General features: G+C 46.4%; 1 protein-coding gene across 4 annotated transcripts in view; it reads left to right on the top strand.

Moving 5' to 3' along the window:
- The window catches only part of LOC141097495 (interferon-induced GTP-binding protein Mx-like), a 271,547-nt gene that overhangs the window by 73,326 nt on the left and 179,600 nt on the right, over nucleotides 1-18,621 (top strand). Inside the window, exons 1-2 of one of the 4 annotated variants that reach the window (XM_073584711.1) lie at nucleotides 16,482-16,527; nucleotides 16,687-16,839. The exons of 1 other annotated variant lie outside the window; for it this stretch is intronic. The gene's annotated coding sequence lies outside the window, so the exon portion shown is untranslated. Of the gene's footprint in view, nucleotides 1-16,469; nucleotides 16,528-16,686; nucleotides 16,840-18,621 lie in introns of those variants that run through there. 2 more of the 4 variants (XM_073584712.1, XM_073584716.1) reach the window with 2 other exon arrangements.

Below are 18,621 nucleotides of genomic sequence, written 5' to 3'. Positions count from 1 at the left end.
CTGACAAATCCACATCCCTCCAGTCACGCACAAACCCTGTACCAGACCTTGCCACGCCAACATTTTCACTTGCCCCACGAGATGCATCCTCCTCTCCTAAGTAATCATCCCCATCATCATCCTCCTCGTCCTCTTCTTCCTCCACCTCGTCCAGGAGAGGTCCCTGAGCAGACAATGGCTGAATGTCATCAAGGATTCCCTCCTCCTCTTCCTCCTCGTCAACATTGGCTGCAGAAGCCTGCTCCTTAAGGTGCGTCAAAGTTTGCATGAGCAGACGCATAAGTGGGATGCTCATGCTTAGGATGGCGTTGTCTGCGCTTACCAGCCATGTGCATTCCTCAAAACAATGAAGGACTTTACAGAGGTCTTTCAGCTTCGACCACTGCACACCTGTCAACTCCATGTCTGCTCTCAAAGTGCCTGGCCGTGTATCCTCCCTCAAATGCATTATGGCCTGCCTCTGTTCGCACAGCCGCTCAACCATGTGCAGGGTGGAGTTCCACCTTGTTGCAATGTCGATAATGAGGCGGTGGTTGGGAAGGTGGAGCAATCGCTGCAGCTTCTGCATACGAATGGAGTGTACAGGTGACCGGCGGATGTGCGCGCACAGTCTTCGCACCTTCTGGAGCAGGGCTGTTAACTCCGGATAATTGTTGAGGAAGCACTGCAAAACCAGGTTCAAGGTGTGAGCCAAGCAAGGTATGTGGCTGAGTTTTGAAAGGGCTATGGCTGCCACAAAATTACGGCCGTTATCACTAACTACCTTGCCTGTCTCAAGATGTATACTGCCCAGCCATGACTCAGTTTGTCGCTGAAAGTACTCGGCCAGCACCTCCGCGATGTGTCTGTCGCCCAAACACATCATCTGCAACACAGCCTGCTGATGCTTTCCACTAGCTGCTCGATAGGGGGACACCTCATGTGCAACAGTGGCAGCTGCAGATGGAGTGCTCGTACAACTGGGCTCTGTGGACGAGCTTTCGCTTCTGGTGGAGGAGGAGGTGGAGGGTCGAACGCCTACAGCCAACTATTTCCTATACCGTGGGCTAGGCAGCACTGTCCCACCACCGCTGTCCCCTGTGGACCCTGCATCCACCACATTAACCCAGTGCGGAGTGATGGACACGTAACGGCCCTGGCCATTCCGACTGGACCATGCATCTGTTGTGAGGTGCACCTTTCCACTCACTGACTGCTTGAGTGCACGGACAATGCGGTCTTTCACATGATGGTGGAGGGCTGGGATGGCTTTGCGAGAGAAGAAGTGGCGACTGGGTAGGTCATAGCGTGGTACTGCATAGGCCATGAGTTCGCGGAAAGCTGCGCTTTCCACCAACCGATAGGGCATCATCTCTAACGAGATTAGTTTAGCAATGTGGGCTTTCAAACCCAGTGTACGCGGATGAGAGACTGAGTACTTTCTTGACCTACTCATAGTCTCTGGGAGGGTGAACTGGACTTGAGAGCTGCATATGGTGGAACTAGCGGTGGACAGGGCGGACTGAGAGAGGGTTGATGATGGTGATGGAGTTGGTGTTCTTTCTGATGGCCTAGATTCAGTCTTTCGTTGATATAGCAGTGGGATTCCCTGACTGCTATGGCCTTGCAACGACACCTCAACATTTGCTGCTGTGCTAACCGGTGGGCTTACAGTGGGGGAAACAATGTAGCGTTGCTGACTACCTTCTTTGTGATCAGTTGCACATGTGGTACTTGAGGTTTGGTGTTGTGTCCACGCTTGCAAGTGCATGCTGGTTAAATGTCTAAGCATGCAACTGGTATTCAAATTTTTCAGATTTTTCCCTCGGCTAAAGGTCTTTGCGCACTTCTTACAGATAACCTTGGCCTGATCATGAGGATTTTGTTCAAAAAAGTGCCACACTGCACTATTCCGACTTTGGAAGACATTTTGCGGCCTAGCACGCTGTGCTATTTTGACCATCTGGACAAGCTGTCCAGCAACTCTTTTGATTTTTGGAACCTGTCTTTGGAGTGCTCTGGGCCTGCCAGATAACAGCTGTTGCGATGTCGATGTCTGCTGTGGATGCTCCTCCTCCTCATCTGAGCTATTGGAAGCAGCACCCTCTTCCCCCAATGGATGCCAATCTGGGTCAACAACTGGGTCATCCATCACCTCCTCTTCAATGTCATGTGCACCTTCCTCTGTGTCACCGTGTATGGTGGTATAGTATGCGGGAAGGGGCACCTGAGTCTCATCATGGTCAGAATCTGGCTCATTACACTGCGAGGACAATGTAGTGCTCTGACTGAATGTACCAGCAGAATCATCTATCAGTAGCTGTGCATCAGTGCACTCCATGTTAGATTCATCTTGGCCTGAGTAATTCACCATTTCACTTGATAACCAAGGCATGGTATGTGAAAACAGCTCCATGGAGTAATCAGTTGTATGGCCTGCGTCATCCTTCAATCTTGGTTGGGGTGAAGGACACAAGGAAAGGTGTGGTTCATGAACATGAGCCTCCAATGACGACTCAGTGCTTTTATTTTTTACAGCTTCAGAAGAGGAGGCGATAGAGCTGGAGGCTGAGTCAGCAATGTAAGCCAAAACTTTTTCCTGAAGCTCTGGCTTTAAAAGCGGTTTGCCAACTCCTAGAAAACTAAGCCTTCGAGGCCTTGTGGAGCCAGACGATGACGCAGGCTCAACACCTCCTGCATTCGGTCCTATTTTGCTTTTGCCACTACCATCAGATCCACCACCAACACCATCATTACCAGCTGGCAACCCCTGCCCAATTCCACGGCCTCTTCCACCAGCCTTCCTCATTTTTGGTAAAAATGTACACAAAATCCCACAAACTATATAGTAATGTAAAACAAGGTACAAGGTGTATATAGGACAGGTGAGACGTAGAATTTCTGAGCACACTTGTGGACACTGTTGAATTGTGTGAGGCCCAGTGAATATCACATCGCTATGTCACAGGCTCAATGTCGCAGGTATGAAAAATGTGACTATAGGACAGGGGAGATGTTGAATTTCTGAACACACTTGTGGACACTGTTGGATTGTGTGAGGCCCAGTTAATATCACACCGCTATGTCACAGGCTCAATGTCGCAGGTGTGAAAAATGTCCCTATAGGACAGGGGAGATGTAGAATTTCTGAACACACTTGTGGACACTGTTGTGTGAGGCCCAGTTAATATCACACCGCTATGTCACAGGCTCAATGTCGCAGGTGTGAAAAATGTCACTATAGGACAGGGGAGATGTAGAATTTCTGAACACACTTGTGGACACTGTTGGATTGTGTGAGGCCCAGTTAATATCACATCGCTATGTCACAGGCTCAGTCAGTCAGAATAGGATCATCTGGTTTCAAAGAAAACGCCCAATCCTGGGGATCGCCACGCAGCAAAGAGATGACAATTTTAACCTGCTGCGCGGAGCACCCTGACGAGTTAGGCTTCAAGGCAAAAAATAATTTACAATTATTTTTGAAATTCAAAAATTTAGACCGATCCCCAAAAAATACATCAGGTGTAGGAATCTTTGGTTCAGCAGCATGTGAATGAGCAAGGTAGGCGGAAATTCCCCGCACTTCCGCAGCGAGCTGCTCCACACGATCAGACAATTGCTTTATCTCCATTGAGAGAAAAAAAAATTCCCCCTACGGCCTCAGAGATATAGAGGAAAGAATATACACTAGAGTTGAGCGACTTTGGTCGGATCGGGTTTCGTGAAACCCGAATGAAACAAAATAAGTTTCAGATGAAACTCGTCCAACTAGAGCAAAACAAAGTCGGAGTTTCGTCCGAAACCCGACCCCAATGCAAGTCAATGGGAAATAAAAGTCGGATGAAACTCCGACTTTTTTTGCTCTAGTCGGACGAGTTTCATCTGAAACTTATTTTGTTTCATTCGGGTTTCACGAAACCCGATCCGACCAAAGTCGCTCAACTCTAATATACACACTTTTTTTTTTTTTTTTAAACACAATTCTTTCCTGCTATTGAGTACCCAAGGATCTGCGGTTTGGCGGGTGATTCTGTTATGATTGAGTCACCGTAGGAGGCAAAAAACAGAAATGCTAGCTAAGTCCAGAAAACCAGAGAAGTTGGCAACTATCAGATTGCAGACTCCTGAACCTATCAACACAACTAGCAGTAGCCGTTGGGGGTTCCTACGATGACCTAGACCCCTCGATCACAGCCGGAGAGATACATAGGCCTAAAGAAGGAAAGGGGAAATCTAACTGCCCCAGAGCAGACCCCAAAGCAACAGGCAGCCCCCCACATATAATGACGGTGAAGCAAGATGAAAACACTTACACAGACAGAAAGACAGGCTGAGCAAAGATGGGGCCCAAAAACTACCTAGATAGGAACGGATAGGAAGGCTGCTGTCTGCAATCTGCCACAACCCTATCAGAGACAAAAGCCAACAAGCTGATATAAAAATGGCCCTGAAGCAACTAAGCTTCAAAAACTAAATCAGCACTCAGGTACTTTCTGAAGACAGAGCTAACGGAACATTGCACACTCCAGCAGGGAGTGGCAGAATCCAAAAAGCAAGAAAAACAAAAAACAAATCTTAAATGCAAAAAGGCAAAACAGAAAACTTAGCTTTAGGAGAGCAGGAATCAGACTGGTGTCCAAGAGTCCACAGAGAAATCACCCGCAGGGCAGAAAGGGCGTAGGCTGCCTTAAATCCAGTCAGTGACTCCACTCAGCCAATCATCTTCATTAGTCCCAGGTGCCTGATAATCAGGCTCACTACCTTCCTTCACTAGAATAGGGAGTTCACCAGGCCTCAGTGACGGAGGGGAAAAAGAACTCACAACATATATATATTATATATCTCTAGTCGACTTGCATCAACTGCTCTAGTTGCATGATCTGCAGGGTTTTGGTCCGTGGGGATGTAATGCCACTGTTTTGGATGAACTGATCTCTTGATTCGTAGCACTCTGTTGTTGACATAAACGTAGAATCGCATGGTTTCATTGTGGATGTATCCCAGGATTACTTTGCTGTCTGAGTAGAACTTGGCTTGTGTCAGGTCGATATCCATCTCGGATTCGATGAACTCTGCTAACTCGAGGGCTAGGACTGCAGCACAAAGTTCTAACCTTGGTATGGTGTGCTCTGGTTGTGGAGCAAGTTTGGCCTTCCCCATAATGAATCCAATGTTGCTCTGACATTTGGAGTCCACAGTTTTGAGATAGGCAGCAGCAATTGCTTTGACAGAAGCATCTGCAAATACATACAGTCTTTGGCTCTGTATCTCTGTGGACGGCACAGGGGTGTATGGCCTTGGAACATTCAGGTTGGAGAGGGCTGCTAAAGAGTTCTTCCATACTTCCCACTGGATTCTCTTGTCAGGTGGCAGAGGTGCATCCCAGTCAGAAGTCTCCTTAGTTAAGTCTCTTAGTATGGCTTTGCCTTGTATAGTAACAGGAGCTGCAAAACCCAAGGGATCATACAGGCTGTTGATGGTAGACAGAACACCTCTGCGTGTGAAAGGCTTTTCCTCCTGGCTGACCTGAAAGGTTAAGGTGTCTGACTCTAGATTCCAGAGAAGCCCGAGGCTGCGTTGCATTGGTGTGGGTTCTAACCCCAGGTCCAGGTCTCTGAGACCGTTACACAAATCTTGTGAAGGGAATGCTTTCATGATTTCTTGGCTGTTTGAGGCTATTTTGTGAAGCCTGAGGTTGGAGCAAGCAAGCATCTCTTGGGCTCTCCTGAGAAGACTGATGGCAGTCTCATTTGAAGGCATGGCTTTCAGACAGTCATCAACATAAAAGTCTTTTTCTATGAATTGTCTGACATCTGATCTGTATTCTGTTTCTCCTTCTTGAGCTGACCTTTTGAGTCCACAAATGGCGACTGCAGGAGAAGGGCTATTGCCAAAGATGTGCACTCTCATGCGGTACTCTGTGACCTCTTTAGTGGGATTATTGTCTCTGTACCAGAAGAATCTTAAGAAGTTCCTGTCTCTCGCTCTCACAAGGAAACAATGGAACATTTGCTGGATGTCAGCGATGAAGGCAATGGAATCCTTACGGAAGCGCATAAGTACCCCTAGCAGTTTGTTATTGAGGTCTGGTCCTGTCAGTAGAACATCATTCAGAGAGACATCATCAAACTTAGCACTGGAGTCAAACACCACTCTAATCTGGCCCGGTTTCTTTGGGTGGTATACTCCAAACATAGGTAGGAACCAGCATTCCTCATAGTCTTTGAGAGTGGGAGCTAGTTCTGCATGGCAGTTCTCAAAAACCTTTGACATGAAGGAGAAAAAGTGGTCTCTCATCTCTGGTTTCCTCTGCAGGTTATGTTTAAGGGAGAAGAAACGTTTTAATGCCTGATTTCTGTTGTTTGGTAGACGTGGTCTGTGGGTTCTGAAGGGGAGAGGTGCTACCCAGCTGTTGGTCTCATCTTTTACGAGTCCCTTGTCCATTACCTCTAAGAACAACTTGTCCTCTACTGACATTGCTACTTGGTTGTCTTGCTTAGTTATCTGGAAGACTGTGCACCCCAACTGATCCTCATAGCTTCCTGACACCATACTGCTGTCGTGAATAAAGTCTATTAATTGATTGGGTAGTTGGATGCTGTGTGGTAGTTCCTTGACATGGAACTCGTTGTTGCAAGGTTGAAACACAGATGGGCATCCTTTCTCCAATGTATTTGTTAGCATACTTGTCGCAGAAGATGGGGTGTATATGTGTCCCAAACATACGTTTCCTATTATGACCCATCCTAGATCTAGCTTTTGGGCATAGGGAGCATTGTGGAGTCCAATGATATGACTTCTCACTTTATGAACCTGTAGGATATCTCTTCCCAACAGCAGTAATTTCTGTGCCTGAGGGTCGAGTTCCGGTATAAGGTGTGCTATGCGTTTCAAGTGAGCATGATGGATTGCCACATCTGGTGTAGGGATTTCAGACCTGTTGTCTGGTATCTGATTACACTCGATGATTGTAGGCAGTGGTAGGCAGAATTGTCCGTCTAAGGACTCAATTTGGTAGTCAGTGGCTTTCCTGCCCGCTGTTGTCACAGTACCTGCACATGTCTTTAATGAGTAAGGAGTGCTTGGTCCTTTGATGTTGAATCGGTCAAAGAATGTTGATCTAGCCAGGGATCGATTACTTTGATCATCCAAGATAGCATACAGTCTTACAGCTTTGTCTCTATGGTCCTTTGGGTACACTCTGACAAGGCATATTTTAGAACAAAACCTACTGTCTATTGTCCCTTTACAGACTTCAGTACATTGTGAAGTGATCTCTGGCATAGCTGCTTCAGTGCTCTTTTCCTCCCCGCCATGCTCACCGTCAGCTGACGTGTTTTGTGCACTCCATGGAGCTGGGCCAGGGTGTAGGGCAGTGTTATGATCTGTGGTGCCACATTCTGTGCATTTTACACTGACCTTACAATCCTTGGTGAGATGAGCGGTGGATGAGCAGCACTTGTAGCAGATACCGTTCTCTTTCAGGAAGCTTCTGCGATCCGGCATAGATTTTCCTCTGAAGGCTCTGCATTTCAGAAGAGGATGAGGCTGCTGATGGAGCAGACACTGCATGTCAGGGTCCTGCACCTTTGCCTCTGATTGAGAGCGGCCAGCAGACCTGTAATTGGAACTTGGAGAAGAAACATAAGTCTTGTGCACTGCCCCAGATGTTCTGCATGGGTTTCCAGCTGATGGTGGTGCAGTATATGACATTGCAAAGTCAAAGCTGGGATCATTTCTGATTGTTGCTTGCTCGTGTATAAATTCTATAAAAACGAAGAAAAAACACAAAAATTGAGCTTGGTTTGAGTTAATACACATGCAGCATATAAATGCATGTTGACATTGGCCATACAACATAAAACCTGCAAAAGACAAAATGAGCAAAAACCCTGCTGTAACTAAATATGTAAAAGCAAAAGTGCATCTAAATAATACAGTTTTTAGTAATACTGTTTTTGATCAAAAGTAGCATGAAAGCCATCCCACCACGACACGGTAACTCTGTTCGGGATAAGCCTACAAAAACTGAGAAAGGAGGGAATGAAACACTGTGTTTGTATTTGTACGTGGAACCAGGCGTGAGCCACCTCTCCTGTAGATTGTAGGGCAACTTTTGGACCATAGGGTTAACACATTTGGCTGTGTCAAGATATACGAGTCCTTGTAGGTCACCTTCACATTTGGCAAACAGGACCTCCTGTAACAGGTCACCTAGCTCTCTAAGTTTTGGGAGACCTTTGTTAGATATTTTAGGAAAGTCATCGATTCTTTTGAACAAGGCTCTCTCTATGGCCTCTGCTGAGCCGTAACACTCATCCAGCCTGTTCCAGATCTCTTTGAGGCCAATTTGAGGGTAGTTTATGTTAATGTCTCTAATACTTACTGCGTGTTTGACTGACTCTTCTCCTAGGTATTTGACTAAGAGGTCTATCTCTTCCCTGTGTTGTAGCCCCAAGTCTCTAGTGACATTTTGGAAGGAAGCTTTCCAAGCTTTGTAACCTTCAGCGTGGTCAGTGAATTTCATGAGTCCCTGGGCAACCAGATCATGACGTGTGAAGAACTTAGCAAATTCTGTTGTGAGCCGGTTGTCAGCAGAGTATACTGGTGATGGGTCACCCTGATAGTGATGTGAGGTGCGTTCATACCTGTTAGTATTCTCAGGGTGGCGCCAGCCGGTGTCATATTGCTTCGGTCTGACGCGCGGTGTGTCAGCAAGGTGATTCACGTTGGTTACCTGGCGAGGGGCAAGGAAGACATTAGCAGAGTTGTTTCGCTCCACGTTTCCTGGAGCTGAGCCTCATAATGACTCTCACTCGTTTCACTGGATGTGTCGTGTTCTTGCTTATAGTTTGGATCAGGAATTTCATTTACACACTGAGATGTGCGTTGTGGTGAATCTTGAGGTGGCAACTTCAGACTTGATGCACTGCTACGGCTATGCAGCTCAGGGTTGTGCACGGCTTCTAGTGCTTCTGCCTCGACTAGTGCTGCAGCAGCCTCTCTTTTTACTGCTAGGCTCTCTAAGGCGGCATCTACTCGTGCTAGTGAAAACTCAGAGACAGAATAGTCTTCCATCCTGCAGAGGCCAGTTACACCGGGCCATCCAGCTAGTGCAATTCAGGGAAAAGACAGCCCTTCATCCAGCTTGCAAGAACTAGTGATGCTGCAGAAATCCATCTAGTGAGATTCAAGTCACCAGCTACACAGAGACTAATACAGCTACAGCAATCTCTACCAAGCCAAGCATCCCTCCAAGACACCATGTCTCACAAATCACACAGGACAAAATCTGCTACATCTGTCTCCCCAAAACTGTATCCATCAGCAGCGCGGTCGCCATTGCCCGTGCAAATGCTGAAGCCGCCAAAATACGAGCAAGCTTTGTTGCAGAAGAGATGGAACTTAAATTAGTGAAAGCATGCCTAGATGACCAAGAGAGAAAGTCATGCATAGAGACAGATGACCAAGAGAGAAGGATGCAGTTAGAGAAACCACGTCTAGAAGACCAAGAGAGAAAGTCACGCATAGAGAAAGATGACCAAGAGAGAAGGAGGATGCAGTTAGAGAAAGCACGCTTAGAAGACCAAGAGAGAAGGTCACGCTTAGAAAGAGATGAGCAGGAGAGAAAGATGTAGTTAGAGAAGGCACGTGTAGATGCCACCTTAGAGAGCCTAGCAGTAAAAATAGAGGCTGCTGCAGCACTAGTCAAGGCAGAAGCACTAGATGCCGCGCACAACCCTGAGCTGCATAGCCGTAGCAGTGCGTCAAGTCTGAAGTTGCCACTTGCTACTGCAAGATTCACCAAACTTAGTATGTAAATGAAATTCCTGATCCAAACTATAAGCAAGAACACGACACATCCAGTGAAACGAGTGAGAGTCGTCATGAGGCTCAGCTCCAGGAAAACGTGGATCGAAACAACTCTGCTAATGTCTTCCTTGCCCCTCGCCAGGTAACCAACGTGAATCACCTTGCTGACACACCGCACGTCAGACTGAAACAATATGACACCGGCTGGCACCACCCTGAGAATACTAACAGGTATGAACGCACCTCACATCACTATCATGGTGACCCATCACCAGTATACTCTGCTGACAACCGGCTCACAACAGAATTTACTAAGTTCTTCACACGGCATGATCTGGTTGCCAAGGGACTCAAGAAATTCAAATTCACTGACCACGCTGAAAGTTACAGAGCTTGGAAATCTTCCTTCCAAAATGTCACTGGAGACTTGGGGCTATGACACAGGGAAGAGATAGACCTCTTAGTCAAATACCTAGGAGAAGAGTCAGTCAAACACTGATAGGCGTCGGATTCCTGAGACTGCACAGCAGGAATCCAGAGCCGTACATCCAGCGGTCTCCCATTCTTCCCCGACCGCTCAGGGACCTGCTCAGCAATCCCGGCGATCCAGGCATCCTGCTAAGACTCGCTCTGTGTGTCTGGATGTTGCTGCCACCTCTGGTGCAGCAATGGTAGCGCAACCTGCTTTGCAGGGAACCGCTCCTGAGGCTAAGTCCTCTTGCCGTGCTACTGGGCATGCCTGCAAGATGACCTCTCAGTGGAGAGCAGGGGTCACATGCTCAGGTCCTGCGTCGGATCTGATTGGTCCTTCCCAGAGTACTGGAAGGTCCCGGAAGCACATGGCTATAAAAAGCCCGCATGGCGGCTCAACCATGCGCTAGTGTAGACTTATCTGCTTTGTGTGTATGGTGACGGATGTATGTGCTGGTGACTGACTCATTGGAAACCCCTACCCTCTGATAATACGAATGGTGACAGAGTGTTGGTTCTAGTCAGCACCAGGTAGTGGCAAGCTATGTGCCACTGTGCTCACCGCGCCTTGCACTAGCGTCCGACAGTGTCCGACTTTCCAGCGCTGTCGTTAAGCGGCTGCAGCTACTGCCGCACTGTGCTTAGCAGCTCCTTTTGGCGTTCCCGGCTGCGACGCCACACGCTGGCGGTCCTGTGGAGTGAATAGGCCCAGCATTTATTTCTAGTTTACTCTAGGGCGTCTCTGTGCCTTAAACAGAGCCGCTCCTAGCACCTTGGGTGACTCTAACCCGAGCATACTACTCTGCCTCCTGGCGAGTCTGCCATTAACCAGCAGCGGTCTTTACATCTACCGCACGGTGGACCCCGGGCGGCGAACGCACTTTCTATTATTTATACTTGGTGCGTTCCGCTGTCCCTAAAAACACACAGTAAGGATCAGAGACATTAACATAAACCACCCTCAAATCGGCCTCAAAGAGATCTGGAAGGGGCTGGATGAGTGTTATGGTTCAGCAGAGGTCATAGAGAGAGCCTTGTTCAAAAGAATCAATGACTTTCCTAAAATAACTAACAAAGGTCTCCCAAAACTTAGAGAGCTAGGTGACCTGCTACAGGAGGTCCTAGTTGCCAAATGTGAAGATGACCTACAAGGACTCGCATATCTTGACACAGCCAAAGGTGTTAACCTTATAGTCCAAAAGTTGTCCTACAATCTACAGGAAAGGTGGCTCACACGTGGTTCCACGTACAAACACAAACACAGTGTTTCATTCCCTCCTTTCTCCGTTTTTGTAGACTTTATACACAAACAAGCAACAGTCAGAAATAAACCCAGCTTTGACTTTGCAATGTCATATGCCGCACCACCACCAGCTGCAAACCCACGCAGAACATCTGTGGCAGTGCACAAAACTTATGTTTCTTCTCCAAGTTCCAATTACAGATCTGCTGGCTGCTCTCAATCAGAGACAAAGGTGCAGGACCCTGACAAGCAGTGCCTGCTCCATCAGAAGCCTCATCCTCTCCTGAAATGCAGAGCCTTCAGAGGAAAATCTATGCCGGATCGCAGAAGCTTCCTGAAAGAGAACGGTATCTGCTACAAGTGCTGCTCATCCACCACTCATCTCGCCAAGGATTGTAAGGTCAGTGTAAAATGCACAGAATGTGGCACCACAGATCATAACACTGCCCTACACCCTGGCCCAGCTCCATGGAGTGCACAAAACACGCCAGCTTACGGTGAGCATGGCGGGGAGGAAAAGAGCACTGAAGCAGCTATGCCAGAGATCACTTCACAATGTACTGTAGTCTGTAAAGGGACAATAGACAGTAGGTTTTGTTCTAAAATATGCCTCATCAGAGTGTACCCAAAGGGCCATAGAGACAAAGCTGTAAGACTGTATGCTATCTTGGATGATCAAAGTAATTGATCCCTGGCTAGATCAAGACCTATTCAACATCAAAGGACCAAGCACTCCTTACTCATTAAAGACATGTGCAGGTACTGTGACAACAGCGGGCAGGAAAGTCACTGACTACCAAATTGAGTCCTTAGACGTACAATTCTGCCTACCACTACCTACAATCATCGAGTGTAATCAGATACCAGACAACAGGTCTGAAATCCCTACACCAGATGTGGCAATCCATCATGCTCACTTGAAACGCATAGCACACCTTATACCGGAACTCGACCCTCAGGCACAGATAATACTGCTGTTGGGAAGAGATATCCTACAGGTTCATAAAGTGAGAAGGCATATCAATGGACTACACAATGCTCCCTATGCCCAAAATCTAGATCTAGGATGGATCATAATAGGAAACGTCTGCTTGGGACATATGCACGCCCCATCGTCTGCGACAAGTATGCTAACAAATACATTGGAGAAAGGACACCCATCTCTGTTTCAACCTTGCAACAATGAGTTCCATGTCAAGGAACTACCACACAGTATCCAACTACCCAATCAATTAATAGACTTTACTCACGACAGCAGTACGGTGTCAGGAAGCTATGAGGATCAGTTGGGGTGCACAGTCTTCCAGATAACTAAGCAAGACAACCAAGTAGCAATGTCGGTAGAGGACAAGTTGTTCTTAGAGGTAATGGACAAGGGACTCGTAAAAGATGAGACCAACAGCTGGGTCGCACCTCTCCCCTTCAGAACCCACAGACCACGTCTACCAAACAACAGAAATCAGGCACTAAAACGTTTCTCCTCCCTTAAACATAATCTGCAGAGGAAACCAGAGATGAGAGACCACTTTTTCTCCTTCATGTCAAAGATTTTTGAGAACCGCCATGCAGAACTAGCTCCCACTCTCAAAGACTCTGAGGAATGCTGGTTCCTACCCATGTTTGGAGCATACCACCCTAAGAAACCGGCTCAGATTAGAGTGGTGTTTGACTCCGGTGCTATGTTTGATGATGTCTCCCTGAATGATGTTCTACCGACAGGACCAGACCTCAATAACAAACTGCTAGGAGTACTTATGTGCTTCCGTAAGGATTCCATTGCCTTCATTGCTGACATCCAGCAAATATTCCATTGTTTCCTTGTGAGAGAGAGAGACAGGAACTTCTTAAGATTCTTCTGGTACAGAAACAATGATCCTACTAAAGAGGTCACAGAGTACCGCATGAGAGGGCACATCTTTGGCAATAGCCCTTCTCCTGCAGTCGCCATTTAGGTCAGCTCAAGAAGGAGAAACAGAATACGGATCAGATGTCAGGCAATTCATAGAAAAAGACTTTTATGTTGATTGATGACTGTCTGAAAGCCATGCCTTCAAATGAGACTGCCATCAGTCTTCTCAGGAGAGCCCAAGAGATGCTTTCTTGCTCCAACCACAGGCTTCACAAAATAGCCTCAAACAGCTAAGAACTCATGAAAGCATTCCCTTCACAAGATTTGTGTAACGGTCTCAGAGACCTGGACCTGAGGTCAGAACCCACACCAATGCAACGCAGCCTCGGGCTTCTCTGGAATCTACAGTCAGACACCTTTACCTTTCAGGTCAGCCAGGAGAAAAAGCCTTTCACACGCAGAGGTGTTCTGTCTACCATCAACAGCCTGTATGATCCCTTGGGTTTTGCAGCTCCTGTTATTATACAAGGCAAAGCCATACTAAGAGACTTAACTAAGGCGACTTCTGACTGGGATGCACCTCTGCCACCTGACAAGAGAATCCAGTGGGAAGTATGGAAGAACTCTTTAGCAGCCCTCTCCAACCTGAATGTTCCAAGGCCATACACCCCTGTGCCGTCCACAGATACAGAGCCAAAGACTGTATGTATTTGCAGATGCTTCTGCTAAAGCAATTGCTGCTGTTGCCTATCTCAAAATTGTAGACTCCAAATGTCAAAGCCACATTGGATTCGTTATGGGGAAGGCCAAACTTGCTCCACAACCAGAGCACACCATACCAAGGTTAGAACTTTGCGCTGCAGTCCTAGCCGTCGAGTTAGCAGAGTTCATTGCATCCGAGATGGATATCGACCTGACACAAGCCAAGTTCTACTCAGACAGCAAAGTAGTCCTGGGATACATCCACAATAAAACCAGGTGATTCTACGTTTATGTCAACAACAGAGTGCTATGAATCAAGAGATCAGTTCATCCAAAACAGTGGCATTACATCCCCACGGACCAAAACCCTGCAGATCATGCAACTAGAGCAGTTGACGCAAGTCGACTAGAGAGCACATCATGGCTCTCAGGACCAAAACTATTGTACAATGAGGAACGTTGTCCAGACACCTTTGAACTAATAGGAGAGGACTCAGATGCTGAAATTCGCTCTCAAATGTCTACACTTCATACAACGACCTCTGCTATCCAGCTTGGATCCATCAGATTTGATAAGTTTTCAAGTTGGAAGTCACTTACTCAAGCCATTACCTGCCTGACTCATATAGCTCACTCATTCAAGATCACCAGAGCTTGTGACACAGAAAGATGTAAAGGTTGGCATCTCTGTAAAAACACTTATGTTGCCTCCGTCTTGGAATCTTCCAGAAACCACATCATCTCCACAGTTCAGAGAGAAACCTACTCTGTGGAAATCCAATGTCTCATTAACAAAGCTCCTATACCAGCGAGCAGCTCATTGAGAAAACTCGACCCATTCATTGACAACAACGGCCTGCTGAGAGTAGGAGGTCGACTCAAAGAAGCTAAAATGGAGTTTGAGGAGAAATTCTCTCTTATCTTTCCTGGAAAATGTCATGTTGCTTACTTAATCGTACAACACTACCAAAATCTGGTCAAGCACCAAGGAAGACTATTTACAGAATGAGCCATCAGAACTGCTGGCCTGTGGATTGTCAGTGCAAAGAAGCTCATCAGTAGTGTCATCTACAAATGCATTACCTGCCGTAAGCTTCGTGGTTCCACTCAAACCCAAAAGATGGCTGACTTACCAGCAGATAGACTCAGCCCAGACCCTCCTTTTACCAGCATTGGTCTCGATGTGTTTGGGTCTTGGTCAGTTGTTACACGTCATACGAGAGGTGGACAAGCCAAAATGTTTTGCTGTCATGTTTACCTGTCTGTCAGTCAGAGCCGTCCACATATAGCTCGTTGAGTTCCTTGACACCTCAAGCTTCATCAATGCTTTGAGACGTTTCATTGCCATCCGTGGTCCTATCAAACATATACGTTCAGACAGAGGTACCAAATTCATTGTTGCAGCAAAGGAATTAGGCATACCTTCAAATCTAGACCATAAGACTCTCGAGAGGTTCCTCAGTGACAAAAGTTGCTCAAGGTCATTCAACCCACCTTACTCCTCACACATAGCTGGATCTTGGGAACGAATGATTGGTCTAGTACGGAGAATTCTTGACTCTACTCTTCTTCAGGAAGGAGCAGCGAGGTTTACCCACGAAAGCCTAACCACCTTCATGGCAGAAGCCGCAGCTATAATCAATGCAAGGCCCTTGGTTCCAGTCCCTAATGACCCTGAGGAACCCTTGTTATTGACTCCAGCTACTCTCCTCACCCAGAAAACAGGACTATCCAGTGCCCCTCCAGGAGGATTCGACACTAAGGACCTCTACAAGCGCCAATGGAGACAGGTACAAAGTCTTGCCAATACATTCTGGGACAGGTGGCGCAAACAATACTTGTCTACCCTGCAGCCACGGAGGAAATGGCAATCTACCAGGCCTAATCTGAGGATTGGTGACCTCATCCTTGTGAAAGACTGTCAAGCCCACCGAAACCAGTGGCCAATTGGACTAGTGACTGCAACATTCCCGAGTAAAGATGGCAACGTCCGCAAAGTTGAAATTAGGATGGCCAAAAGGAATGAACTTAATACATTCTCCAGACCAGTGACTGAGCTGGTCCTATTGTTGTTTTCGGAGAACAAGAATGGTGACATCCGTTTGATGCCAGACGGGGAGTTTTCTGTCTCCGACATAATTAAAGATCTCTGACTGTCTACTTGTCTATTTTGATAATATATACAATGATTTGTTGTGAATATCCATAATATTCAGTTTCAGCCATAGATTAATGCTTTCATTGTTTTGGCTCCATTTACTGACCAAAGTCACAACTGAAGTGTTATTCTATTTTACTTTCATTTTCATTTCTATAATCTTTCACTCCATTCACAATGCATTTTGGGAAGGTTTGCAAAACATCATGGTTAAGTCCAGCCCCCTTCTTCTCTCTAGTCTGCCATTTTATATCAGCCTGCATTCAGCAAACTTCTTATTTCTCTACTCCCCTTGCGTCAGCATCGCAGGTATGTGACATGCTCCCTGTATATCTATTTCTCTTTCACATTAGCCAGCTTAGTTAGCTCCCCCTGGTTAGCTATTAGTGCAGATAATGTATGTTACGTGTATTATGTATTCCTATGTACCCTGTATTGACCCAGTGTATATATGTGTTTTTGTTGTAGTTTCACCACATCAATATACCACTACGTTCAATAAAGCACAGATTCAACCTACAGCCTCCTTATTGGACCCCCGGTATAGCGGTTTAGCTACCTGTATAAGCTACATAAATCCCGGTTCATTAGTGAGGACAGAATAATCATCATAATAGACAGGTAGACAGTCAAAGATCATTAATTATGTCGGAGACAGAACACATTGTGTGTGTGTTTATGACTGTGTGTTTTTATATGTAAATGTGTATTTCTATGTATGTGTGTGTGGATTATTGTACGCTAACACAAATTAATATATGAAAAGGGTGTAGATAAACAGATAACTAACAAAAACTAACTTTTATTAAGTAGTTTATGAAAATATATATACTCAACACAGAAGTGAAAGTGCAATGTGCAGCAGATATATCCGAAAGAATGCTAGATATATGACGAGCGCCAGTGAGCACAGGAAGCAGGCTGGTATGATTGATAAGAAATCAGCCCCACATATTCCTGCCCACCACAGCAGTATAATTGATGAAACCTACTGTCCTATATTCATTTGTCGCCTTAGATTTGGTATCTTTTTCCATAGTCCCTAGGCAATTATTTACATCATTCTTACAGTTGAGGCTTTGCATATAGGGCCATAGTCGCCTTCTGTTACAGATTTGACTGTTTTTCACTTGGCTATATTTAGGCGACAAATCAATATAAGACAGTAGGTTTCACATCCTGTTTTCACTGGCACCTGCGCTGCAGCATAATCGCATGATTCATACATTTTCTTCATGTTATTCAGCTTGGGGAAAAAAAAAATCAGTTTGAAAATGCGCAGTGGTAGCTATCCTTGTCTGTAGCAGTGATCCGATAGCTGCTACTGCGCATGCGCCGGCGGCGCCATCTTACTGGAGAAGAAAAAAAAAATCCTCCTCCAAGATGGTGCCGCCTGCATAGTAGCAGCTCTCGGCTATCTCCAAGCTGCCATAGAACCATTCATTGATGAGGCATGTGGAGTGACTTTGTGCTCAGTCCAGTTGTAGATGTTGTCCAGTCTTATGCTATAGGTCTGCAGTCTCTCTGTGTGACTATAGACTTCTGAATCCTCACAGTGAGCCTCACATACAGCCGCACTCAATCTGCATAGTCCAGATGTTACAGCATAGTGGATGGGATTTTATGAAATCCCATCTCCACTATGAGTGCACAGACGCAGGCGGCAGACCTGCGTATACACACATGCGGCACGTCTTTCTAGACTGCAGCATGTCTATTTATTTTGTAGAGACTCCGCAAGATAAATATCACAGTCCACTGTATAGGATGTGGTGATTCCGCATGGTTCAATCAACACATGTGGTATCACCGCGCGTACAATAGCCGGCAGCGCTTTGGACAGAGCGGGCATGTGCTGCGTCCAAAGCGGTGCCAATAATGACCATGGAAACATACCATTAGAGTGGGCGATCATGCTACCATAAGTATGTGATTTCTATATTTCCTGCCACATTCCATCTACACATGTATTGAGCGAGGACACGCACGTCTAGTCTGAACATGGCCAGAATTATAGAAATTACATATTTGTGGTCACATGACCGCCCACTCTTATCGTCAATACCGGAGAATCCTTGAAACGGGGGCCAGGGCTGTAGTCGTGTCTAACATTGACTGCTCGGGCACACAATGTCCCTTCTGTTGTGTACATTGTGGTTCAATTACTTGTAAATCGGGGTCCACTCTGGACTGCTGTCACACAATGACAGGCAGAGTCCAAGTCCATCTTCAACAAAACAACTTTACTCAGCTCGTCCAGTTTAGTCACAGAAACAGCACAAGATTCTTCGCAGAATATCACCATTCCGTTCCCAGTACTGTCCCTTTCTCCTCCTTGAATATCACGGTTCCATACCGAGTCCTTCAGTACCGCAGCTTCCTAACTGGTCAGACTAACCCGCT

The sequence above is a fragment of the Dendrobates tinctorius genome, unplaced genomic scaffold (assembly GCF_039654945.1).
Source record: "Dendrobates tinctorius isolate UK_male_01 unplaced genomic scaffold, ASM3965494v1 ptg000084l, whole genome shotgun sequence".
NCBI classification, from domain to species: Eukaryota; Metazoa; Chordata; class Amphibia; order Anura; family Dendrobatidae; genus Dendrobates; species Dendrobates tinctorius.
This window is presented reverse-complemented; position numbering and strand designations above follow the sequence as displayed.